This window comes from Dama dama, chromosome 1 (assembly GCF_033118175.1).
Source record: "Dama dama isolate Ldn47 chromosome 1, ASM3311817v1, whole genome shotgun sequence".
Classification (NCBI taxonomy): Eukaryota; Metazoa; Chordata; class Mammalia; order Artiodactyla; family Cervidae; genus Dama; species Dama dama.
Window position 1 is genome coordinate 13,174 of NC_083681.1, and position 27,702 is coordinate 40,875.

Consider the following 27,702-nt stretch of genomic DNA (forward strand, 5'->3'; position numbering starts at 1 on the left):
AATGTGAAGAGCTTCAACAGGTGTCAGAAACTTGAGGAGAATGAAACGGTCTGAAAAATAGGAAGAGCATGAAGCTCTGTTGAAAAACATGAAGAGCCTGAAAAGGTGTGTAAAATATGAAGAGCTTCAAAAGGTGTAAAAAATGAGATGAGCATGAAACGGTCTGAAAAATAGAAGGAGCATGAACTGGTGCTGAAAACATGAAGAGCCTGAAAAGGTGTGAAAAATATGAAGAGCTTTAAAAGGTGTGAAAAATATGACGAGCATGAAACGGTCTGAAAAATAGGAGGAGCATGAAGCTGTGTTCAAAAACATGAAGAGCCAGAAAAGGTGTGAAAAATATGAAGAGCTTCAAAAAGTGTCAAAAATATGAGGAGCAAGAAACGGTCGGAAAATAGGAGGAGCATGAAATGATCTGAAAAATAGGAGGAGCAGGAAGCTGTGTTCAAAAACATGAAGAGCCTGAAAAGGTGTGAAAAATATGAAGAGCTTCAAAAGGTGTAAAAAACTTGAGCAGCATGAAACGGTCTGAAAAATAGGAGGAGCATGAAGTGGAACTGAAAAACATGAAGTGCCTGAAAAGGTGTGCAAAATATGAAGAGTTTCAAAAGGTGTAAAAATGAGATGAGTATGAAACGGTCTGAAAAATAGGAGGAGCATGAACTGGTGCTGAAAAACATGAAGAGCCTGAAAAGGTGTGAAAAATATGAAGAGCTTCAAAAGGTGTGAAAAATATGAGGAGCATGAAACGGTCTGAAAAATAGGAGGAGCATGAAGTGGTGTTCAAAAACATGAAGAGCCTGAAAAGGTGTGAAAAATATGAAGAGCTTCAAAAAGTGTCAAATATATGAGGAGAAACAAACGGTCTGAAAAAAAGGAGGAGCATGAAGTGGTGTTCAAAAACTTGAGCCTGAAAAGGTGTGAAAAATATGAAGAGCTTCAAAAGGTGTGAAAAATATGAAGAGCTTCAAAACCTGTCAAAAATGAGATGAGCATGAAACGGTCTGAAAAAAAGCAGGAGCATGAATCTGTGCTCAAATACATGAAGCGCCTGAGAAGGTGCGAAAAATATGAAGAGCTTCAAGAGGTGTGAAAAATATGAGGAGCATAAAATGATCTCAAAAATAGGAGGAGCATGAAGCGGTGTTAAAAAACATGAAGAGCCTGAAAAGGTGTGACAAATATAAAGAGCTTCAAGATGTGTGAAACATAGGAGCAACATGAAACGGTCTGAAAAATAAGAGGAGCATGAAATGGTGTTGAAAAACAGGAAGAGCCTGAAAATGTGAGAAAAATATGAAGAGCTTCAAAAGGTTTCAAAAATATGAGGAGCATGAAACTTTCTGAAAAAGAGGAGGAGCATGACCGGTGTTGAAAAACATGAAGAGCCTGAAAAGGTGTGAAAAATATGAAGAGGTTTAAAGGTGTCAAAAATATGAGGAGCATGAAACATTCTGAAAAATAGGAGGATCATGAAACCGTGTTCAAAAACATGAAGAGCCTGAAAAGGTGTGAAAAATATGAAGAGCCTTAAAAAATGTCAAAAATATGAGGAGTATGAAACGGTCTGAAAAATAGCAGGAGCATGAAGCGGTGTTGAAAAACATGAAGAGCCTGAAAATGTGTGAAAAATATGAAGAGCTTCAAAAGGTGTCAAAAATATGAGGAGAATGAAACGGTCTGAAAAATAGGCGGAGCATGAAACGGTCTGAAAAATAAGAAGAGCATGAAACGGTCTGAAAAATAGGAGGATCATGAAGCGGTGTTGAAAATCGTGAAGAGCCTGAAATGGTGTGAAAAATGTGAAGAGCTTCAACAGGTGTCAAAAACTTGAGGAGAATGAAACGGTCTGAAAAATAGGAGGAGCATGAAGCTGTGTTGAAAAACATGAAGAGCCTGAAAAGGTGTGTAAAATATGAAGAGCTTCAACAGGTGTCAAAAATATGAGGAGCATGAATGGTCTGAAAAATAGGAGGAGCATGAAGCGGTGTTCAAAAACATGAAGAGGCTGAAAAGGTGTGAAAAATATGAAGAGCTTCAAAAGGTGTCATATATATGAGGAGCATGAAACAGTCTGAAAAATAGGAGGAGCATGAAGCGGTATTCAAAAACATGAAGAGCCAGAAAAGGTGTGAAAAATATGAAGAGCTTCAAAAGGTGTCAAAAATATAAGGAGCAGGAAACGGTCTGAAAAATAGGAGGAGCATGAAATGGTGATAAAGAACATGAAGAGCCTGAAAAGGTGTGAAGTATATGAAGAGCTTCAAAAGGTGTCAACAATATGAGGGGCATGAAACGGTCTGAAAAATAGGAGGAGCATGAAATGGTGTTAAAAAACATGAAGAGCTTCAAAAGGTGTGAAACATATAAAGAGCTTTAAATGGTGTCAAAAATATGAGGAGCAGGAAACTGTCTGAAAAATAGGAGGAGCATGAAGTGGTGTAGAAAAACATGAAGACCCTGAAAAGGTGTGAAAAATATGAAGATCTTCAAAAGGTGTCAAAATAGGAGGAGCATGAAACTGTCTGAAATATAGGAGGAGCATGAAAAGGTGTTAAAAACATGAAGAGCTTCAAAACGTGTGAAACATATGAGGAGCGGGAAACGATCAGAAAAATAGGAGGAGCATGAAACGGTGTTAAAAAACATGAAGAGCTTCAAAAGGTGTGAAACATATGAAGAGCTTCAAAAGGTGTCAAAAATACGAGGAGCATGAAACGGTATGAAAAATAGGAGGAGCATGAAGCGGTGTTGAAAAACAGGAAGAGCCTGAAAAGGTGTGAAAAATATGAAGAGCTTCCAAAGGTGGCAAAAATATGAGGAACATGAAACGGTCTGAAAAAGAGGAGGAGCATGAAATGGTGTTGAATAACATGAAGAGCCTGAAAAGGTGTGAAAAATATGAAGAGCTTCAAAAGGTGTCAAAAATATGAGGAGCATGAAACGGTCTGAAAAATAGGAGTAGCATGAAACGGTGTTGAAATACATGAAGAGCCTGAACAGGTGTGAAATATATGAAGAGCTTCAAAAGGTTTCAAAAATATGAGGAGCATGTAACGGTCTGAAAATTACGAGGAGCATGAAGTTGTGTTGAAAAACATGAAGAACCTGAAAAGGTGTGAAAAATAGGAAGAGCTTCAAAACGTGTCAAAAATATGAGGAGCATGAAACGGTTTGAAAAATAGGAGGAGCATGAAGCGGTGTAGAAAAACATGAAGAGCCTGAAAATGTGTGAAAAATATGAAGAGCTTCAAAAGGTGACAAAAATATGAGGAGAAAGAAACGGTCTGAAATATCGAAGGAGCAAGAAAAGGAGTTCAAAAACATGAAGAGCCTGAAAAGGTGTGAAAAATATGAAGAGCCTCAAAATGTGTCATGTATATGAGGAGCATGAAACGGTCTGAAAAATAGGAGGAGCATGAAGCGGTATTCAAAAACATGAAGAGCCTGAAAAGCTGTGAAATTATGTCAAGCTTCAAAAGGTGTGAAAAATATGAGGAGCAGGAAACGGTCTGAAAAATAGTAGGAGCATGAAGCGGTGTTAAAGAACATGAAGAGCCTGAAAAAGTGTGAAGTATATGAAGAGCTTCAAAAGGTGTCAAAAATATGAGGGGCATGAAACGGTCTGAAAAATAGGAGGAGCATGAAACGGTGTTAAAAAACATGAAGAGCTACAAAAGGTGTGAAACATATAAAGAGCTTCAAAAGGTGTCAAAAATATGAGGAGCAGGAAACGGTCTGAAAAATAGGAGGAGCATGAAGTGGTGTAGAAAAACATGAAGACCGTGAAAAGGTGTGAAAAATATGAAGAGCTTCAAAAGGTGTCAAAATATGAGGAGCATGAAACTGTCTGAAATATAGGAGGAGGATGAAAAGGTGTTAAAAAACATGAAGAGCTTCAAAAGGTGTGAAACATATGAGAAGCGGGAAACGATCAGAAAAATAGGAGGAGCATGAAGCCGGGTTGAAAAACATGAAGAGCCTGAAAACGTGTGAAAATTCTGAAGAGCTTCAAAAGGTGTGAAATATATGAAGAGCTTCAAAAGGTGTCAAAAATGAGATGAGCATGAAATGGTCTGAAAGATAGGAGGGGCATGAAGCGGTGTCGAAAAACATGAAGAGCCTGAAAAGGTGTGAGAAATATGAAGATCTTCAAAATGTGTCAAAAATATGAGGAGCATGAAACGGTCTGAAAAATAGGAGGAGCAAGAAGTGATGTTTAAAAACATGAAGAGCCTGAAAAGGTGTGAAAAATATGAAGAGCATCAAAAGATGTGAAAAATATGAGGAGCATGAACTGGTCTGAAAAATAGGAGGAGCATGAAGCGGTTTTGAAAAGCATGAAGAGTCTGAAAAGGTGTGGAAAATATGAAGAGCTTCATAAGGTGTCAAAAATATTAGGAGCATGAAACGGTGTGAAAAATAGGAGGAGCATGAAGCGGTTTTTAAAAACATGAAGAGCCTGAAAGATATGGAAAATATGAAGAGCTTCAAAAGGTGTCAAAAATATGAGGAGCATGAAACGGTCTGAAAAATAGGAATAACATGAATCTGTGCTCAAATACATGAAGCGCCTGAGAAGGTGCGAAAAATATGAAGAGCTTCAAAAGGTGAGAAAAATATGAGGAACATGAAACGATCTCAAAAATAGGAGGAGCATGAAGCGGTGTTAAAAAACATGAAGAGCCTGAAAAGGTGTGACAAATATAAAGAGCTTCAAGATGTGTGAAAAATATGAGGAGCATGAAACGGTCTGAAAAATAGGAGGAACATGAAACCGTGTTCAAAAACATGAAGAGCCTGAAAAGGTGTGAAAAATATGAAGAGCCTTAAAAAATGGCAAAAATATGAGGAGTATGAAACGGTCTGAAAAATAGCAGGAGCATGAAGCGGTGTTGAAAAACAGGAAGAGCCTGAAAATGCGAGAAAAATATGAAGAGCTTCAAAAGGTTTCAAAAATATGAGGAGCATGAAACTTTCTGAAAGAGAGGAGGAGCATGAACCGGTGTTGAAAAACATGAAGAGCCTGAAAAGGTGTGAAAAATATGAAGAGGTTTAAAAGGTGTCAAAAATATGAGGAGCATGAAACATTCTGAAAAATAGGAGGATCATGAAACTGTGTTCGAAAACATGAAGAGCCTGAAAAGGTGTGAAAAATATGAAGAGCCTTAAAAAATGGCAAAAATATGAGGAGTATGAAACGGTCTGAAAAATAGCAGGAGCATGAAGCGGTGTTGAAAAACATGAAGAGCCTGAAAAGGTGTGAAAAATATGAAGAGCGTCAAAAGGTGTGAAAAATATGAAGAGCTTCAAAAGGTGTCAAAAATATGAGGAGAATGAAACGGTCTGAAAAATAGGCGGAGCATGAAACGGTGTTCAAAAACATGAATAGCCTAAAAAGGTGTGAAAAATATGAAGAGCGTCAAACCGTGTCAAAATATGAGGAGCATGAAACGGTCTGAAAAACAGGAGGAGCAAGAAGCGGTGTTGAAAAACATGAAGAGCCTGAAAATGTGTGAAAAATATGAAGAGCCTGAAAAGGTGTGAAAAATATGAAGACCTTCAAAAGGTGTCAAAAATTAGATGACGATGAAACGGTCTGAAAAATAGGAGGAGCATTAAACGGCGTGGAGAAACATGAAGAGGCGGAAAAGGTGTGGAAAAATAGGAGGAGCTTCAAAATGTGTCAAATATATGAGGAGAATGAAAGGGTCTGAAAAATAGGAGGAGCATGAAACGGTCTGAAAAATAAGAAGAGCATGAAACGGTCTGAAAAATAGGAGGATCATGAAGCGGTGTTGAAAATCGTGAAGAGCCTGAAATGGAGTGAAAAATGTGAAGAGCTTCAACAGGTGTCAAAAACTTGAGGAGAATGAAACGGTCTGAAAAATAGGAGGAGCATGAAGCTGTGTTGAAAAACATGAAGAGCCTGAAAAGGTGTGTAAAATATGAAGAGCTTCAAAAGGTGTAAAAAATGAGATGAGCATGAAACGGTCTGAAAAATAGGAGGAGCATGAACTGGTGCTGAAAACATGAAGAGCCTGAAAAGGTGTGAAAAATATGAAGAGCTTTAAAAGGTGTGAAAAATATGACGAGCATGAAACGGTCTGAAAAATAGGAGGAGCATGAAGCTGTGTTCAAAAACATGAAGAGCCAGAAAAGGTGTGAAAAATAGGAAGAGCTTCAAAAAGTGTCAAAAATATGAGGAGCAAGAAAAGGTCGGAAAATAGGAGGAGCATGAAATGATCTGAAAAATAGGAGGAGCAGGAAGCTGTGTTCAAAAACATGAAGAGCCTGAAAAGGTGTGAAAAATATGAAGAGCTTCAAAAGGTGTAAAAAACTTGAGCAGCATGAAACGGTCTGAAAAATAGGAGGAGCATGAAGTGGAACTGAAAAACATGAAGTGCCTGAAAAGGTGTGCAAAATTTGAAGAGGTTCAAAAGGTGTAAAAATGAGATGAGCATGAAACGGTCTGAAAAATAGGAGGAGCATGAAATGGTCTGAAATATAGGAGGAGCATGAATCTGTGCTAAAATACATGAAGCGCATGAGAAGGTGCGAAAAATATGAAGAGCTTCAAATGGTGTGAAAAAATGAGGAGCATGAAACGTTCTGAAAAATAGGAGGAGCATGAAACGGTGTTCAAAAATATGAAGAGCCTGGAAATGGTGTGAAAAATATGAGAGCCCCAAAACGTGTTAAAAATATGAGGAGCATGAAATGGTCTGAAACATACGAGGAGCATGAAGTGGCGTTCAAAAACATAAAGAGCCTGAAAAGGTGTGAAATATATGAAGAGCTTCAAAAGGTGTAAAATATTTGAGCAGCATGAAACGGTCTGAAAAATAGGAGGAGCATGAAGTGGAGCTGAAAAACATGAAGTGCCTGAAAAGGTGTGACAAATATGAAGACCTTCAAAAGGTGTCAAAAATATGAGGAGCATGAAACGGTCTGAAAAATACGAGGAGCATGAAACGGTGTTCCAAATATGAAGGGCCTGAAAAGGTGTGAATTATATGAAGAGCCTCAAAATGTGTCAAAAATATGAGGAGCATGAAACTGTCTGAAAAATAGGAGGAGCATGAATCGGTGTTGAAAAACATGAAGAGACCGAAAACGTGTGAATAATATGAAGAGCTTCAAAAGGTTTGAAAAACATGAAGAGCCTTAAAAGGTGTGAAAAATATGAAGAGCGTCAAAAGTGTGAAAAATATGAGGAGCATGAGACGGTCTGAAAAAAAGGAGGAGCATGAAGTGGTGTTGAAAAACATGAAGATGCTGAAATGGTGTGAAATATATGAAGAGCTTCAAAATGTGTGAAACATATGAGGAGCTTCAAAAAGTGTCAAAAATATGAGGAGCATGAAATGGTCTGAAAAATAGGAGGAGCATGATGCGGTGTTCAAAAACATGAAGAGCCTGAAAAGGTGTGAAAAATATGAAGAGCTTCAAAATGTGTCAAAAATATGAGGAGCATGAAACGGTCTGAAAAATAGGAGGAGCATGAAGCGGTGTTCAAAAACATGAAGAGCCTGAAAAGGTTTGAAAAATATGAAGAGCTTCAAAGGTGTCAAAAATATGAGGAGCATGAAACGGTCTGAAATATAAAGGAGCATGAAACGCTGATCAAATACATGAAGAGTCTGAAAAGGTGTGAAAAATATAAAGAGCTTCAAAAGCTGTCAAGTATATGAGTAGCATGAAACGGTCTGAAAAATAGGAGGAGCATGAAGCGGTGTTCAAAAACTTGAAGAGCCTTAAAAGGTGTGAAAAATATGAAGAATTTTAAAAGGTGTCAAAAATATGAGGAGCATGAAACGTTCTGAAAAAGAGGAGGATCATGAAACGGTGTTCAAAAACATGAAGAGCATGAGAAGTTGTGAAAAATATGAAGAGCTTCAAAAGGTGTCAAAAATATGAAGAGCTTCAAAAGGTGTCAAAAATGAGATGAGCATGAAACGGTCTGAAAACAAGGAGGTGCATGAAGCGCTGTTGAGAAACATGAAGAGCCTGAAAAGGTGTGAAAAATATGAAGAGCTTCAAAAGGTGTCAAAAATATGAGGAGCATGAAACGGTCTAAAAAATAGGAGGAGCATGAAGTGTTGTTGCAAATCATGAAGAGCCTGAAAAAGTATGAAATATATGAAGAGCTTCAAAAGGTGCCAAAAATATGAGGAGCATGAAACGGTCTGAAAAATAGGAGGAGCATGAAACGGTGTTGAAAAACATGAAGAGCCTGAAAAGGTGTGAAAAATATGAAGAGCTTCAAAATGTGTCAAAAATATGAAGAGCATGAAACGGTCTGAAAAATAGGAGGAGCTTGAAGCGGTGTTCAAAAACCTGAAGAGCCTGAAAAGGTGTCAAAAATATAACGAGCATGAAACGGTCTGAAAAATAGCAGGAGCATGAAGCGGTGTTGAAAAACATGAAGAGCCTGAAAATGTGTGAAAAATATGAAGAGCTTCAAAAGGTGTCAAAAATATGAGGAGAATGAAACGGTCTGAAAAATAGGCGGAGCATGAAACGGTCTGAAAAATAAGAAGAGCATGAAACGGTCTGAAAAATAGGAGGATCATGAAGCGGTGTTGAAAATCGTGAAGAGCCTGAAATGGTGTGAAAAATGTGAAGAGCTTCAACAGGTGTCAAAAACTTGAGGAGAATGAAACGGTCTGAAAAATAGGAGGAGCATGAAGCTGTGTTGAAAAACATGAAGAGCCTGAAAAGGTGTGTAAAATATGAAGAGCTTCAACAGGTGTCAAAAATATGAGGAGCATGAATGGTCTGAAAAATAGGAGGAGCATGAAGCGGTGTTCAAAAACATGAAGAGGCTGAAAAGGTGTGAAAAATATGAAGAGCTTCAAAAGGTGTCATATATATGAGGAGCATGAAACAGTCTGAAAAATAGGAGGAGCATGAAGCGGTATTCAAAAACATGAAGAGCCAGAAAAGGTGTGAAAAATATGAAGAGCTTCAAAAGGTGTCAAAAATATAAGGAGCAGGAAACGGTCTGAAAAATAGGAGGAGCATGAAATGGTGATAAAGAACATGAAGAGCCTGAAAAGGTGTGAAGTATATGAAGAGCTTCAAAAGGTGTCAACAATATGAGGGGCATGAAACGGTCTGAAAAATAGGAGGAGCATGAAATGGTGTTAAAAAACATGAAGAGCTTCAAAAGGTGTGAAACATATAAAGAGCTTTAAATGGTGTCAAAAATATGAGGAGCAGGAAACTGTCTGAAAAATAGGAGGAGCATGAAGTGGTGTAGAAAAACATGAAGACCCTGAAAAGGTGTGAAAAATATGAAGATCTTCAAAAGGTGTCAAAATAGGAGGAGCATGAAACTGTCTGAAATATAGGAGGAGCATGAAAAGGTGTTAAAAACATGAAGAGCTTCAAAACGTGTGAAACATATGAGGAGCGGGAAACGATCAGAAAAATAGGAGGAGCATGAAACGGTGTTAAAAAACATGAAGAGCTTCAAAAGGTGTGAAACATATGAAGAGCTTCAAAAGGTGTCAAAAATACGAGGAGCATGAAACGGTATGAAAAATAGGAGGAGCATGAAGCGGTGTTGAAAAACAGGAAGAGCCTGAAAAGGTGTGAAAAATATGAAGAGCTTCCAAAGGTGGCAAAAATATGAGGAACATGAAACGGTCTGAAAAAGAGGAGGAGCATGAAATGGTGTTGAATAACATGAAGAGCCTGAAAAGGTGTGAAAAATATGAAGAGCTTCAAAAGGTGTCAAAAATATGAGGAGCATGAAACGGTCTGAAAAATAGGAGTAGCATGAAACGGTGTTGAAATACATGAAGAGCCTGAACAGGTGTGAAATATATGAAGAGCTTCAAAAGGTTTCAAAAATATGAGGAGCATGTAACGGTCTGAAAATTACGAGGAGCATGAAGTTGTGTTGAAAAACATGAAGAACCTGAAAAGGTGTGAAAAATAGGAAGAGCTTCAAAACGTGTCAAAAATATGAGGAGCATGAAACGGTTTGAAAAATAGGAGGAGCATGAAGCGGTGTAGAAAAACATGAAGAGCCTGAAAATGTGTGAAAAATATGAAGAGCTTCAAAAGGTGACAAAAATATGAGGAGAAAGAAACGGTCTGAAATATCGAAGGAGCAAGAAAAGGAGTTCAAAAACATGAAGAGCCTGAAAAGGTGTGAAAAATATGAAGAGCCTCAAAATGTGTCATGTATATGAGGAGCATGAAACGGTCTGAAAAATAGGAGGAGCATGAAGCGGTATTCAAAAACATGAAGAGCCTGAAAAGCTGTGAAATTATGTCAAGCTTCAAAAGGTGTGAAAAATATGAGGAGCAGGAAACGGTCTGAAAAATAGTAGGAGCATGAAGCGGTGTTAAAGAACATGAAGAGCCTGAAAAAGTGTGAAGTATATGAAGAGCTTCAAAAGGTGTCAAAAATATGAGGGGCATGAAACGGTCTGAAAAATAGGAGGAGCATGAAACGGTGTTAAAAAACATGAAGAGCTACAAAAGGTGTGAAACATATAAAGAGCTTCAAAAGGTGTCAAAAATATGAGGAGCAGGAAACGGTCTGAAAAATAGGAGGAGCATGAAGTGGTGTAGAAAAACATGAAGACCGTGAAAAGGTGTGAAAAATATGAAGAGCTTCAAAAGGTGTCAAAAATATGAAGAGCTTCAAAAGGTGTCAAAAATGAGATGAGCATGAAACGGTCTGAAAACAAGGAGGTGCATGAAGCGCTGTTGAGAAACATGAAGAGCCTGAAAAGGTGTGAAAAATATGAAGAGCTTCAAAAGGTGTCAAAAATATGAGGAGCATGAAACGGTCTAAAAAATAGGAGGAGCATGAAGTGTTGTTGCAAATCATGAAGAGCCTGAAAAAGTATGAAATATATGAAGAGCTTCAAAAGGTGCCAAAAATATGAGGAGCATGAAACGGTCTGAAAAATAGGAGGAGCATGAAACGGTGTTGAAAAACATGAAGAGCCTGAAAAGGTGTGAAAAATATGAAGAGCTTCAAAATGTGTCAAAAATATGAAGAGCATGAAACGGTCTGAAAAATAGGAGGAGCTTGAAGCGGTGTTCAAAAACCTGAAGAGCCTGAAAAGGTGTCAAAAATATAACGAGCATGAAACGGTCTGAAAAATAGCAGGAGCATGAAGCGGTGTTGAAAAACATGAAGAGCCTGAAAATGTGTGAAAAATATGAAGAGCTTCAAAAGGTGTCAAAAATATGAGGAGAATGAAACGGTCTGAAAAATAGGCGGAGCATGAAACGGTCTGAAAAATAAGAAGAGCATGAAACGGTCTGAAAAATAGGAGGATCATGAAGCGGTGTTGAAAATCGTGAAGAGCCTGAAATGGTGTGAAAAATGTGAAGAGCTTCAACAGGTGTCAAAAACTTGAGGAGAATGAAACGGTCTGAAAAATAGGAGGAGCATGAAGCTGTGTTGAAAAACATGAAGAGCCTGAAAAGGTGTGTAAAATATGAAGAGCTTCAACAGGTGTCAAAAATATGAGGAGCATGAATGGTCTGAAAAATAGGAGGAGCATGAAGCGGTGTTCAAAAACATGAAGAGGCTGAAAAGGTGTGAAAAATATGAAGAGCTTCAAAAGGTGTCATATATATGAGGAGCATGAAACAGTCTGAAAAATAGGAGGAGCATGAAGCGGTATTCAAAAACATGAAGAGCCAGAAAAGGTGTGAAAAATATGAAGAGCTTCAAAAGGTGTCAAAAATATAAGGAGCAGGAAACGGTCTGAAAAATAGGAGGAGCATGAAATGGTGATAAAGAACATGAAGAGCCTGAAAAGGTGTGAAGTATATGAAGAGCTTCAAAAGGTGTCAACAATATGAGGGGCATGAAACGGTCTGAAAAATAGGAGGAGCATGAAATGGTGTTAAAAAACATGAAGAGCTTCAAAAGGTGTGAAACATATAAAGAGCTTTAAATGGTGTCAAAAATATGAGGAGCAGGAAACTGTCTGAAAAATAGGAGGAGCATGAAGTGGTGTAGAAAAACATGAAGACCCTGAAAAGGTGTGAAAAATATGAAGATCTTCAAAAGGTGTCAAAATAGGAGGAGCATGAAACTGTCTGAAATATAGGAGGAGCATGAAAAGGTGTTAAAAACATGAAGAGCTTCAAAACGTGTGAAACATATGAGGAGCGGGAAACGATCAGAAAAATAGGAGGAGCATGAAACGGTGTTAAAAAACATGAAGAGCTTCAAAAGGTGTGAAACATATGAAGAGCTTCAAAAGGTGTCAAAAATACGAGGAGCATGAAACGGTATGAAAAATAGGAGGAGCATGAAGCGGTGTTGAAAAACAGGAAGAGCCTGAAAAGGTGTGAAAAATATGAAGAGCTTCCAAAGGTGGCAAAAATATGAGGAACATGAAACGGTCTGAAAAAGAGGAGGAGCATGAAATGGTGTTGAATAACATGAAGAGCCTGAAAAGGTGTGAAAAATATGAAGAGCTTCAAAAGGTGTCAAAAATATGAGGAGCATGAAACGGTCTGAAAAATAGGAGTAGCATGAAACGGTGTTGAAATACATGAAGAGCCTGAACAGGTGTGAAATATATGAAGAGCTTCAAAAGGTTTCAAAAATATGAGGAGCATGTAACGGTCTGAAAATTACGAGGAGCATGAAGTTGTGTTGAAAAACATGAAGAACCTGAAAAGGTGTGAAAAATAGGAAGAGCTTCAAAACGTGTCAAAAATATGAGGAGCATGAAACGGTTTGAAAAATAGGAGGAGCATGAAGCGGTGTAGAAAAACATGAAGAGCCTGAAAATGTGTGAAAAATATGAAGAGCTTCAAAAGGTGACAAAAATATGAGGAGAAAGAAACGGTCTGAAATATCGAAGGAGCAAGAAAAGGAGTTCAAAAACATGAAGAGCCTGAAAAGGTGTGAAAAATATGAAGAGCCTCAAAATGTGTCATGTATATGAGGAGCATGAAACGGTCTGAAAAATAGGAGGAGCATGAAGCGGTATTCAAAAACATGAAGAGCCTGAAAAGCTGTGAAATTATGTCAAGCTTCAAAAGGTGTGAAAAATATGAGGAGCAGGAAACGGTCTGAAAAATAGTAGGAGCATGAAGCGGTGTTAAAGAACATGAAGAGCCTGAAAAAGTGTGAAGTATATGAAGAGCTTCAAAAGGTGTCAAAAATATGAGGGGCATGAAACGGTCTGAAAAATAGGAGGAGCATGAAACGGTGTTAAAAAACATGAAGAGCTACAAAAGGTGTGAAACATATAAAGAGCTTCAAAAGGTGTCAAAAATATGAGGAGCAGGAAACGGTCTGAAAAATAGGAGGAGCATGAAGTGGTGTAGAAAAACATGAAGACCGTGAAAAGGTGTGAAAAATATGAAGAGCTTCAAAAGGTGTCAAAATATGAGGAGCATGAAACTGTCTGAAATATAGGAGGAGGATGAAAAGGTGTTAAAAAACATGAAGAGCTTCAAAAGGTGTGAAACATATGAGAAGCGGGAAACGATCAGAAAAATAGGAGGAGCATGAAGCCGGGTTGAAAAACATGAAGAGCCTGAAAACGTGTGAAAATTCTGAAGAGCTTCAAAAGGTGTGAAATATATGAAGAGCTTCAAAAGGTGTCAAAAATGAGATGAGCATGAAATGGTCTGAAAGATAGGAGGGGCATGAAGCGGTGTCGAAAAACATGAAGAGCCTGAAAAGGTGTGAGAAATATGAAGATCTTCAAAATGTGTCAAAAATATGAGGAGCATGAAACGGTCTGAAAAATAGGAGGAGCAAGAAGTGATGTTTAAAAACATGAAGAGCCTGAAAAGGTGTGAAAAATATGAAGAGCATCAAAAGATGTGAAAAATATGAGGAGCATGAACTGGTCTGAAAAATAGGAGGAGCATGAAGCGGTTTTGAAAAGCATGAAGAGTCTGAAAAGGTGTGGAAAATATGAAGAGCTTCATAAGGTGTCAAAAATATTAGGAGCATGAAACGGTGTGAAAAATAGGAGGAGCATGAAGCGGTTTTTAAAAACATGAAGAGCCTGAAAGATATGGAAAATATGAAGAGCTTCAAAAGGTGTCAAAAATATGAGGAGCATGAAACGGTCTGAAAAATAGGAATAACATGAATCTGTGCTCAAATACATGAAGCGCCTGAGAAGGTGCGAAAAATATGAAGAGCTTCAAAAGGTGAGAAAAATATGAGGAACATGAAACGATCTCAAAAATAGGAGGAGCATGAAGCGGTGTTAAAAAACATGAAGAGCCTGAAAAGGTGTGACAAATATAAAGAGCTTCAAGATGTGTGAAAAATATGAGGAGCATGAAACGGTCTGAAAAATAGGAGGAACATGAAACCGTGTTCAAAAACATGAAGAGCCTGAAAAGGTGTGAAAAATATGAAGAGCCTTAAAAAATGGCAAAAATATGAGGAGTATGAAACGGTCTGAAAAATAGCAGGAGCATGAAGCGGTGTTGAAAAACAGGAAGAGCCTGAAAATGCGAGAAAAATATGAAGAGCTTCAAAAGGTTTCAAAAATATGAGGAGCATGAAACTTTCTGAAAGAGAGGAGGAGCATGAACCGGTGTTGAAAAACATGAAGAGCCTGAAAAGGTGTGAAAAATATGAAGAGGTTTAAAAGGTGTCAAAAATATGAGGAGCATGAAACATTCTGAAAAATAGGAGGATCATGAAACTGTGTTCGAAAACATGAAGAGCCTGAAAAGGTGTGAAAAATATGAAGAGCCTTAAAAAATGGCAAAAATATGAGGAGTATGAAACGGTCTGAAAAATAGCAGGAGCATGAAGCGGTGTTGAAAAACATGAAGAGCCTGAAAAGGTGTGAAAAATATGAAGAGCGTCAAAAGGTGTGAAAAATATGAAGAGCTTCAAAAGGTGTCAAAAATATGAGGAGAATGAAACGGTCTGAAAAATAGGCGGAGCATGAAACGGTGTTCAAAAACATGAATAGCCTAAAAAGGTGTGAAAAATATGAAGAGCGTCAAACCGTGTCAAAATATGAGGAGCATGAAACGGTCTGAAAAACAGGAGGAGCAAGAAGCGGTGTTGAAAAACATGAAGAGCCTGAAAATGTGTGAAAAATATGAAGAGCCTGAAAAGGTGTGAAAAATATGAAGACCTTCAAAAGGTGTCAAAAATTAGATGACGATGAAACGGTCTGAAAAATAGGAGGAGCATTAAACGGCGTGGAGAAACATGAAGAGCCGGAAAAGGTGTGGAAAAATAGGAGGAGCTTCAAAATGTGTCAAATATATGAGGAGAATGAAAGGGTCTGAAAAATAGGAGGAGCATGAAACGGTCTGAAAAATAAGAAGAGCATGAAACGGTCTGAAAAATAGGAGGATCATGAAGCGGTGTTGAAAATCGTGAAGAGCCTGAAATGGAGTGAAAAATGTGAAGAGCTTCAACAGGTGTCAAAAACTTGAGGAGAATGAAACGGTCTGAAAAATAGGAGGAGCATGAAGCTGTGTTGAAAAACATGAAGAGCCTGAAAAGGTGTGTAAAATATGAAGAGCTTCAAAAGGTGTAAAAAATGAGATGAGCATGAAACGGTCTGAAAAATAGGAGGAGCATGAACTGGTGCTGAAAACATGAAGAGCCTGAAAAGGTGTGAAAAATATGAAGAGCTTTAAAAGGTGTGAAAAATATGACGAGCATGAAACGGTCTGAAAAATAGGAGGAGCATGAAGCTGTGTTCAAAAACATGAAGAGCCAGAAAAGGTGTGAAAAATAGGAAGAGCTTCAAAAAGTGTCAAAAATATGAGGAGCAAGAAAAGGTCGGAAAATAGGAGGAGCATGAAATGATCTGAAAAATAGGAGGAGCAGGAAGCTGTGTTCAAAAACATGAAGAGCCTGAAAAGGTGTGAAAAATATGAAGAGCTTCAAAAGGTGTAAAAAACTTGAGCAGCATGAAACGGTCTGAAAAATAGGAGGAGCATGAAGTGGAACTGAAAAACATGAAGTGCCTGAAAAGGTGTGCAAAATTTGAAGAGGTTCAAAAGGTGTAAAAATGAGATGAGCATGAAACGGTCTGAAAAATAGGAGGAGCATGAAATGGTCTGAAATATAGGAGGAGCATGAATCTGTGCTAAAATACATGAAGCGCATGAGAAGGTGCGAAAAATATGAAGAGCTTCAAATGGTGTGAAAAAATGAGGAGCATGAAACGTTCTGAAAAATAGGAGGAGCATGAAACGGTGTTCAAAAATATGAAGAGCCTGGAAATGGTGTGAAAAATATGAGAGCCCCAAAACGTGTTAAAAATATGAGGAGCATGAAATGGTCTGAAACATACGAGGAGCATGAAGTGGCGTTCAAAAACATAAAGAGCCTGAAAAGGTGTGAAATATATGAAGAGCTTCAAAAGGTGTAAAATATTTGAGCAGCATGAAACGGTCTGAAAAATAGGAGGAGCATGAAGTGGAGCTGAAAAACATGAAGTGCCTGAAAAGGTGTGACAAATATGAAGACCTTCAAAAGGTGTCAAAAATATGAGGAGCATGAAACGGTCTGAAAAATACGAGGAGCATGAAACGGTGTTCCAAATATGAAGGGCCTGAAAAGGTGTGAATTATATGAAGAGCCTCAAAATGTGTCAAAAATATGAGGAGCATGAAACTGTCTGAAAAATAGGAGGAGCATGAATCGGTGTTGAAAAACATGAAGAGACCGAAAACGTGTGAATAATATGAAGAGCTTCAAAAGGTTTGAAAAACATGAAGAGCCTTAAAAGGTGTGAAAAATATGAAGAGCGTCAAAAGTGTGAAAAATATGAGGAGCATGAGACGGTCTGAAAAAAAGGAGGAGCATGAAGTGGTGTTGAAAAACATGAAGATGCTGAAATGGTGTGAAATATATGAAGAGCTTCAAAATGTGTGAAACATATGAGGAGCTTCAAAAAGTGTCAAAAATATGAGGAGCATGAAATGGTCTGAAAAATAGGAGGAGCATGATGCGGTGTTCAAAAACATGAAGAGCCTGAAAAGGTGTGAAAAATATGAAGAGCTTCAAAATGTGTCAAAAATATGAGGAGCATGAAACGGTCTGAAAAATAGGAGGAGCATGAAGCGGTGTTCAAAAACATGAAGAGCCTGAAAAGGTTTGAAAAATATGAAGAGCTTCAAAGGTGTCAAAAATATGAGGAGCATGAAACGGTCTGAAATATAAAGGAGCATGAAACGCTGATCAAATACATGAAGAGTCTGAAAAGGTGTGAAAAATATAAAGAGCTTCAAAAGCTGTCAAGTATATGAGTAGCATGAAACGGTCTGAAAAATAGGAGGAGCATGAAGCGGTGTTCAAAAACTTGAAGAGCCTTAAAAGGTGTGAAAAATATGAAGAATTTTAAAAGGTGTCAAAAATATGAGGAGCATGAAACGTTCTGAAAAAGAGGAGGATCATGAAACGGTGTTCAAAAACATGAAGAGCATGAGAAGTTGTGAAAAATATGAAGAGCTTCAAAAGGTGTCAAAAATATGAAGAGCTTCAAAAGGTGTCAAAAATGAGATGAGCATGAAACGGTCTGAAAACAAGGAGGTGCATGAAGCGCTGTTGAGAAACATGAAGAGCCTGAAAAGGTGTGAAAAATATGAAGAGCTTCAAAAGGTGTCAAAAATATGAGGAGCATGAAACGGTCTAAAAAATAGGAGGAGCATGAAGTGTTGTTGCAAATCATGAAGAGCCTGAAAAAGTATGAAATATATGAAGAGCTTCAAAAGGTGCCAAAAATATGAGGAGCATGAAACGGTCTGAAAAATAGGAGGAGCATGAAACGGTGTTGAAAAACATGAAGAGCCTGAAAAGGTGTGAAAAATATGAAGAGCTTCAAAATGTGTCAAAAATATGAAGAGCATGAAACGGTCTGAAAAATAGGAGGAGCTTGAAGCGGTGTTCAAAAACCTGAAGAGCCTGAAAAGGTGTCAAAAATATAACGAGCATGAAACGGTCTGAAAAATAGGAAGAACATGAAGCGGTGTTCAAAAACATGAAGAGCCTGAAAAGGTGTGAAAAATATGAAGACCTTCAAAAGGTGTCAAAAATATGAGGAGCATGAAACGGTCTGAAAAATACGAGGAGCATGAAACGGTGTTCAAAATATGAAGGGCCTGAAAAGGTGTGAATTATATGAAGAGCCTCAAAATGTGTCAAAAATATGAGGAGCATGAAACTGTCTGAAAAATGGGAGGAGCATGAAGCGGTGTTGAAAAACATGAAGAGACTGTAAACGTGTGAATAATATGAAGAGCTTCAAAAGGTTTGAAAAATATGAAGAGATTCTAAAGGTGTGAAAAATATGAAGAGCTTCAGAAGGTGTCAAAAATGAGATGAACATGAAACGGTTTGAAAAATAGGAGGAGCATGAAACGATCTGAAAAATAGGAGGAGCATGAAACGGTGTTGAAAACATAAAGAGCATGAAAAGGTGTGAAAAATACGAAGAGCTTCAAAAGGTGTCAAAAATATGAGGCGCATGAAACGGTCTGAAAAATAGGAGGAACAGGAAGCGGTGGTGAAAAACATGAAGAGCCTTAAAAGGTGTGAAAAATACGAAGAGCTTCAAAAGGTGTCAAAAATATGAGGAGCATGAGACGGTCTGAAAAATAGGAGGAGCATGACGGGGTTCAAAAACATGAAGAGCCTGAAAAGGTGTGAAAAATATGAGAGCTTCAAAAGGTGTGAAATACATGAGAAGCATGAAACGGTCTGAAAAATAGGAGGAACATAAAACGGTGTTCAAAAACATGAAGGGCCTGAAAAGGTGTGAAATATATGAAGATCCTCAAAACGTGTCAAAAATATGAGGAGCATGAAGCGGTGTTGAAAAACATTTAGAGACTGAAAACGTGTGAAAAATAAGAAGAGTTTCAAAAGGTGTGAAAAATATGAAGAGATTCAAAGGTGTCAAAAATATGAGGAGCATGAAACGGTCTGAAAAATAGGAGGAGCATGAAACGGTGTTCAAAAACATGAAGAGCCTGAAAAGGTGTGAAAAATATGAAGAGCTTCAAAAGGTGTGAAATATATGAGGTGCAAGAAACGGTCTGAAAAATAGGAGGAGCATTAAGCGTTGTTGAAAAACATGAATAGGCGGAAAAGGTGTGAAAAATATGAAGAGCTTCAAAAGGTGTCAAAAATCTGAGGAGCATGAAACGTTCTGAAAAAAAGGAGGAGCATTAAGCGGTGTTGAAAAACATGAAGAGCCTGAAAACGTGTGAAAATATGAAGAGCTTCAAAAGGTGTGAAAAATATGAAGAGCTTCAAAAGGTGTCAAAAATCTGAGGAGCATGAAACGTTCTGAAAAAAAGGAGGAGCATTAAGCGGTGTTGAAAAACATGAAGAGCCTGAAAACGTGTGAAAATATGAAGAGCTTCAAAAGGTGTGAAAAATATGAAGAGCTTCAAAAGGTGTCAAAAATATGAGGAGCATGAAACGGTCTGAAAAAATATAAAAAGCATGAAGCGGTGTTCAAAAACATGAAGAGCCTGAAAAGGTGTGAAAAATATTAAGAGCTTAAAAAGGTGTCAAAAATATGAGGAGCATGAAACGGTCTGAAAAATAGGAGGATTATGAAATGGTGTTCAAAAACATGAAGAGCCTGAAAGGGTGTGAAAAATATGAAAGCCTCAAAACCTGTCAAAAATATGAGGAGCATGAAACCGTCTGAAAAATAGCAGGAGCATGAAGCGGTGTTGAAAAACATGAAGAGTCTGAAAACGCGTTAAAAAATGAAGAGCTTCAAACATATGAAAAATATGAAGAGCTTCAAAATGTGTGAAAAATATGAAGAGCTTCAAAAGGTGTAAAAACTGAGATGAGCATGAAACGGTCTGAAAAATACGAGGAGCATGAAGCGGTGTTGAAAATCATGAAGAGCCTGAAAAGGCGTGAAAAATATGAACGACTTCAAAAGATGTGAAATATATGAAGAGCTTCAAAAGGTGTCAAAAAGATGAGGAGCATGAAACGGTCTGAAAAATAGGAGGAACATGAAGCGGTGTTCAAAAACATGAAGAGCCTGAAAAGGTGAGAAAAATATGAAGAGTTTCAAAAGGTGTGAAATACATGAGGAGCATGAAACTTTCTAAAAAATAGGAAGAGCATGAAGCGCTGTTCAAAAACATGACAGCCTGAAAAGGTGAGAAAAATAAAAAGAGATTCAAAAGGTGTGAAAAATATGAGGAGCATGATACGGTCAAAAAAATAGGAGGAGCATGAATCGGAGTTCAAAAATATGAAGAGCCTGAAAAGGTGTGAAAAATATGAAGAGCCTTAAAAGGTGTCAAAAATATGAGGAGTATGAAACGGTATGATAAATAGCAGGAGCATGAAGCGGTGTTGAAAAACATGAAGAGTCTGAAATCGTTTGAAAATTATGAAGAGCTTCAAAAATGTTAAAAATATGAAGAGCTTCAAAAGGTGTAAAAAATATGAAGAGTTTCAAAAGGTGTCAGAAATTAGATGAGCATGAAACGGTCTAAAAAATAGGAGGAGCAACAAGTAGTGTTGAAAAAAATGAAGAGCCTGAAAAGGTGTGAAAAATATGAAGAGCTTCAAAAGGTGTGAAAAATATGAGGAGCATGATACGTTCTGAAAAATAGGAGGAGCATGAAGCGGTGTTCAAAAACATGAAGAGCCTGAAAAGTTGTGAAAAATATGCAAAGCTTCAAAAGGTGTCAAAAATCAGAGGAGCATGAAACGGTCTGAAAAATAGGAGAAGCATGAAGTCGTGTTCAAAAATATGAAGAGCCTGAAAAGTTGTGAAAAATATGACGAGCTTCAAAATGTGTGTAATATATGAGGAACATGATACGGTCTAAAAAATAGGAGGAGCATGAAGCGGTGTTGAAAAACATGAAGAGCCAGTAAAGGAGTGAAATATATGAAGAGCTTCAAAAGGTGTCAAAAATATGAGGAGCATGAAACCGTCTGAAAAATAAGAGGAGATGCAGTAGTGTTCAAAAACATGAAGAACCTGAAAATGTGTGAAAAATACGAAGAGCTTCAAAAGGTGTCAAAATATGAGGAGCATGAAACGGCCTGAAAAATAGCAGGAGCATGAAATGGTATGAAAAATAGGAGGAGCATGAATCCGTGTTCAAAATCATGAAGAGCTTGAAAAGTTGTGAAATATATGAAGAGTTTCAAAAGGTGTCAAAAATAGGAGGAGAATGAAACTGTCTCAAATAAAGGAGGAGCATGAAGCGGTGTTGAAAACCATGAAGAGCCTGAAAAGGTGTGAAAAATATGAAGAGCTTCAAAAGGTGTCAAACATAGGAGGAGAATAAAACGGTCTGAAAAATAGGAGGAGCATGAAGCCGTGTTCAAAAACATGAAGAGCCTGAAAAGGTGTGAAAAATATGAAGAGCTTCAAAAGGTGTCAAAAATATCAGGGGCATGAAATGGTCTGAAAAATAGGAGGAGCATGAAGCGGTGTTCAAAAACATGAAGAGCCTGAAAAGGTGTGAAAAATATGAAGAGCTTCAAAAGGTCTGAAAAATATGAAGAGCTTCAAAAGGTGTCAAAAATGGGATGAGCATGAAACTGTCTGAAATAAAGGAGGAGCATGAATTGGTGTTCAAAAACATGAAGAGATTGAAAAGGTGTGAAATATATGAAGAGCTTCAAAAGGTGTCAAAAATAGGAGGAGAATGAAACTGTCTGAAATAAAGGAGGAGCATGAAGCGGTGTTGAAAACCATGAAGAGCCTGAAAAGGTGTGAAAAATATGAAGAGCTTCAAAAGGTGTCAAACATAGGAGGAGGATAAAACTGTCTGAAAAATAGGAGGAGCATGAAGCCGTGTTCAAAAACATGAAGAGATTGAAAAGGTGTGAAATATATGAAGAGCTTCAAAAGGTGTCAAAAATAGGAGGAGAATGAAACTGTCTGAAATAAAGGAGGAGCATGAAGTGGTGTTGAAAAACATGAAGAGCATCAAAAGGTGTCAAAAATATGAAGAGCTTCGAATGGTGTCCAAAATATTATGAGCATGAAACGTTCTGAAAAATAGGAGGAGCATGAAGCGGTGTTGAAAAACATGAAGAGCTTGAAAAGGTGTCAAAAATATGAAGAGCTTCAAAAGGTGTCAAAATTATGAGGAGCATGAAATGGTCTGAAAAATAGGAAGAGCAGGAAGCTGTGTTGAAAAACATGAAGAGCCTGAAAAAGTGTGAAAAATATGAAGAGCTTCAAAAGGTGTCAAAACTATGAGGAGCATGAAACGGTCTGAAAAATAGGAGGAGCATGAAGCGGTGTTGAAAAACATGAAGAGCATGAAAAGGTGTGAAAAATATGAAGAGCTTCAAAAGGTGTCAAAAATATGAGGAGCATGAAACGGTCTGAAAAATAGGAGGAGCATGAAGCGGTGTTGAAAAACATGAAGAGCCTGAAAAGGTGTGAAAAATATGAAGAGCTTCAAAAGGTGTCAAAAATATGAGGCGCATGAAATGGTCTGAAAAATAGGAGGAGCATGAAGCGCTGTTGAAAAACATGAAGAGCCTGAAAAGGTGTGAAAAATATGAAGAGCTTCACAAGGTGTCAAAAATATCAGGAGCATGAAACGGTCTGAAAAATAAGAGGAGATGCAGTAGTGTTCAAAAACATGAAGAACCTGAAAATGTGTGAAAAATACGAAGAGCTTCAAAAGGTGTCAAAATATGAGGAGCATGAAACGGCCTGAAAAATAGCAGGAGCATGAAATGGTATGAAAAATAGGAGGAGCATGAATCCGTGTTCAAAACCATGAAGATCTTGAAAAGTTGTGAAATATATGAAGAGTTTCAAAAGGTGTCAAAAATAGGAGGAGAATGAAACTGTCTCAAATAAAGGAGGAGCATGAAGCGGTGTTGAAAACCATGAAGAGCCTGAAAAGGTGTGAAAAATATGAAGAGCTTCAAAAGGTGTCAAACATAGGAGGAGAATAAAACGGTCTGAAAAATAGGAGGAGCATGAAGCCGTGTTCAAAAACATGAAGAGCCTGAAAAGGTGTGAAAAATATGAATAGTTTCAAAAGATGTGAAAAATTTGAAAAACTTCAAAAGCTGTCAAAAATGAGATGAGCAGGAAACGGTCTGAGAAATAGGAGAAGCATGAAGTGGTGTTGAAAAAAACGAAGAGCTTGAAAAAGTGTGAAATATATGAAGAGCTTCAAAAGGTGTCAAAAATATGAAGAGCTTCAAAAGGTGTCAAAAATATGAGGAGCATGAAACGGTCTGAAAAATAGGAGGAGCATTGTAACATTGTTGAAAAAATTGAAGAGCCTGAAAAAGTGTGAAAAATATGAAGAGCTTCAAAAGGTGTGAAAAATATGAGGAGCACGAAACGGTCTAAAAAATAAGAGGAGCATGAAGCCGTGTTGAAAAACATGAAGAGCCTGAAAAGGTGTAAAAAACATGAAGGGCTTCAAAAGGTGGCAAAAATATGAGGAACATGAAACGGTCTGAAAAATAGGAGGAGCATGAAGTGGGGTTGAAAATCATGAAGAGTCTGAAAAGGTGTGTAAAATGTGAAGAGCTTCAAAAGGAGTGAAATACATGAGGAGCATGAAACCGTCTGAATTATAGGAGGAGCATGAAGCGGTGTTCATAAACATGAAGAGGCTGAAAAGGTGTGAAAAATATGAAAAGCTTCAAAAGCTGTCAAATATGAGATGAGCATGAAACGGTCTGTAAAATAGGAGGAGCAGGAAGTGGTGTTGAAAAACATGAAGAGCCTGAAAAAGTGTAAAATATATGAAGACCTTCAAAATTTGTGAAAAATATTAGGAGCTTCAAAAGAGGTCAAAAATATGAGGAGCATGAAACGGTCTGAAAAATAGGAGGAGCTTGAAACGGTTTTGAAAAACACGAAGGGCCTGAAAAGGTGTGAAAAATATGAAGAGCTTCAAAAGGTGTGAAATACATAGGGGCATGAAACGGTCTGAAAAATAGAAGGAGCATGAAGCTGTGTTGAAAAACATGAAGAGCCTGAAAAGATGTGAAAAATATGAAGAGCTTCAAAAGGTGTCAAAAATATGAGGAGAATGAAACGGTCTGAAAAATAGGTGGAGCATGAAGCAGGGTTTAAAAACATGAAGAGCCTGAAAAGGTGTGAAAAATATGAAGAGCTTCAAAAGGTGTTAAAAATAGGAGGAGCATGAAGCGGTGTTCAAAAACATGCAGAGCCTGAAAATGTGTGTAAAATATGAAGAGCTTCAAAACGTGTCAAAAATATGAGGAGCATGAAACGGTCTGAAAAATAGGTGGATCAAGAATCGGTCTTGAAAAACATAAAGAGCGTGAAAACGTGTGAAAAATATGAAGAGCTTCACAAGGTGTGAAAAATATGAAGAGCTTAAAATGGTGTCAAAAATGAGATGAGCATGAAACGGTCTGAAAAATAGTTGGAGCATGATGTGGTGTTGAAAAATATGAAGAGCCTGAAAAGTTGTGAAAATATGAAGACCTTCAAAAGGTGTCAAAACTATGAGGAGTATGAAAGGGTCTGAAAAATACGAGGAGCATGAAACGGTGTTCAAAAACATGAAGAGCCTGAAAAGCTGTGAAAAATATGAAGAGCCTCAAGGTGTGAAATACTTGAGGAGCATGAATCGGTCTGAAAAACAGGAGGAGCATGAAGCGGTGTTGAAAAACATGAAGAACCTGAAATGGTGTGAAAAATATGAAGAGCTTCAAAAGGTTTCAAAAATATAAGGAGCATGAAACGGTCTGAAAAATAGTAGGAGCATGAAACGGTGTTCAAAAAGATGAGAAGCCTGAAAAGGTGTGAACAATATGAAGAGCTTCAAAATGTGTGAAATACTTGAGGAGCATGAAACGGTCTGAAAAATAGGAGGAGCATAAATCGGTGTTCAAAAACATGAAGAGCATTAAAAGGTGTGAAAAATGTGAAGAGCTTCAAAAGACGTCAAAAATATGAGGAGCATGAAACGGTCTGAAAATAGGAGGGGCATGACGCGGTGTTGAAAAACATGAAGAGCCTGAAAAGGTGTCAAAAATATGAATAGTTTCAAAAGATGTGAAAAATTTGAAAAACTTCAAAAGCTGTCAAAAATGAGATGAGCATGAAACGGTCTGAGAAATAGGAGAAGCATGAAGTGGTGTTGAAAAACATGAAGAGCTTGAAAAAGTGTGAATTATATGAAGAGCTTCAAAAGGTGTCAAAAATATGAAGAGCTTCAAAAGGTGTCAAAAATATGAGGAGCATGAAACGGTCTGAAAAATAGGAGGAGCATTGTAACATTGTTGAAAAAATTGAAGAGCCTGAAAAAGTGTGAAAAATATGAAGAGCTTCAAAAGGTGTCAAAAATATGAGGAGCATGAAACGGTCTGAAAAATAGGAGGAGCATGAAGCTGTGTTGAAAAATATGAAGAGCCTGAAAAGGTGTGAAAAATATGAAGAGCTTCAAAAGGTGTCAAATATGAGATGAGCATGAAACGGTGTGTAAAATAGGAGGAGCAGGAAGTGGTGTTGAAAAACATGAAGAGCCTGAAAAGGTGTGAAAAATATGAAGAGCTTCAAAACGTGTGAAAAATATGAGGAGCATGAAGCAGTCTGTAAAATAGGAGGAGCAAGAAGCGGTGTTGAGAAACATGGAGAGCCTGAAAAGGAGTGAAAAATATGAAGAGCTTCAAAAGGTGTGAAATACATGAGGAGCGTGAAACGGTCTGAAAAATAGTAGGAGCATGAAGCAGTGTTGAGAAACATGGAGAGCCTAAAAAGGTGTGAAAAATATGAAGAGCTTCAAAAGGTGTGAAATACATGAGGAGCATGAAACGGTCTGAAAAATAGGAGGAGCATGAAACGGTGTTCAAAAACCTGAAGAGAATGAAAAGGTGTGAAAAATATGAAGAGCTTCAAAAGTTGTCAAAAGATGAGGAGGATTAAACGGTCTGAAAAATAGGAGGAGCATGAAGCAGTGTTGAAAAACATGAAGAGCCTGAAAAGGTGTGCAGTACATGAAGCGCTTCAAAAGTTGTCAAAAATATGAGGAGCATAAAAATGTATGAAAAATAGGAGGAGCATGAAGCTTTTTTGAAAAATATGAAGAGCCTGAAAAGGTGTGAAAAATATGAAGAGCTTCAAAATGGTGTCAAAAATATGAGGAGCATGAAATGGTCTGAAAAATAGGAGGAGCATGAAGCGGTGTTCAAAAACATGAAGAGCCTGAAAAGGTGTGAAAAATATGAAGAGCTCAAAAGGTGTGAAACACATGAGGAGAATGAAACGGTCTGAAAAATAGGAGGAGCATGAAGCGGTGTTGAAAAACATGAACTGCCTGAAAAGCTGTGAAAAATATGAAGAGCTTCAAAAGGTGTGAAAAATATGAAGAGCTTCAACAGGTGTCAAAAATATGAGGAGCATGAAACGTTCTGAAAAAAAGGAGGAGCATGAAACGCTGTTGAAAAACATGAAGAGCCTGAAAAGTTGTGAAATATATGAAGAGCTTCAAAAGGTGTCAAAAATATCAGATGAGAGAGACACGGTGTTCAAAAACGTGAAGAGCCTGAAAAGATGTGAAAAATACGAAGAGATTCAAAAGATGTCAAAAATAGGAGGAGCCTGAAACGGTGTTGAAAAACATGAAGAGCATCAAAAACTGTGAAAAATATGAAGAGCTTCAAAAGGTGTCAAAAATATGAGGAGTATGAAAAGGTCAGAAAAATAGGAGGAGCATGAAGCGGTGTTGAAAAACATGAAAAGCCTGAAAAGGTGTGAAAAATATGAAGAGCTTCAAAAGGTGTGAAAATTATGAAGAGCTTCAAGGTGTGAAAAATATGAGGAGCATGAAACGGTCTGAAAAATAGGAGAAGCATGAAGCGGTGTTGAAAAACATGAACAGCCTGAAAAGGTGTGAAAAATATGAAGAGCTTCAAAAGGTGTGAAAACTATGAGGAGCATAAAACGGTCTGAAAAATAGGAGGAGCATGATGCTTTGTTGAAAAACATGAAGAGCCTGAAAAGGTGGGAAATATATGAAGAGCTTCAAAAGGTGTCAAAAATATGAGGAGCATGAAACGGTCTGAAAAATAGGAGGAGCATGAAGTGGTGTTGAAAAATATGAAGAGCCAGAAAAGGTGTGAAAAATATGAAGAGCTTCAAAGGTGTCAAAAATATGAGGAGCATTAAACGGTGTTCAAAAACATGGAAAGCAAGAAAATGTGTGAAAAATATGAAGAGCTTCAAAAGGTGTCAAAAATATGAGGAGCATGAAACGGTCTGAAAAATAGGAGGAAAATTAAGCAGTGTTGAAAAACATGAAGAGCTTGAAAAGGTTTGAAAAATATGAAGAGTTGGAAAATGTGTCAAAAATATGAAGAGCAGGAAACGGTCTGAAAAATAGGAGGAGCATGAAGTGGTGTTGAAAAACATGAAGAGCCTGAAAAGCTGTGAAAAATATGAAGAGCATCAAAACCTGTCAAAATATGAGGAGCATAAAACGGTGTTCAAAAACATGAAACGCCTGAAAAGGTGTGCAATATATGAACAGCTTCAAAAGGTGTCAAAAATAGGAGGAGCATGAAGCGGTGTAGAAAAACATGAAGACCCTAAAAAGCTTTGAAAAATATGAAACCTTCAAATCGTGTCAAAAATATGAGGAGCATGAAACGGTCTGAAAATTGGAGGAGCATGAAGCAGTTTTGAAAAACATGAAGACCCTGAAAAGGTGTGAAAAATATGAAGAGCTTCAAATCGTGTCAAAAATATG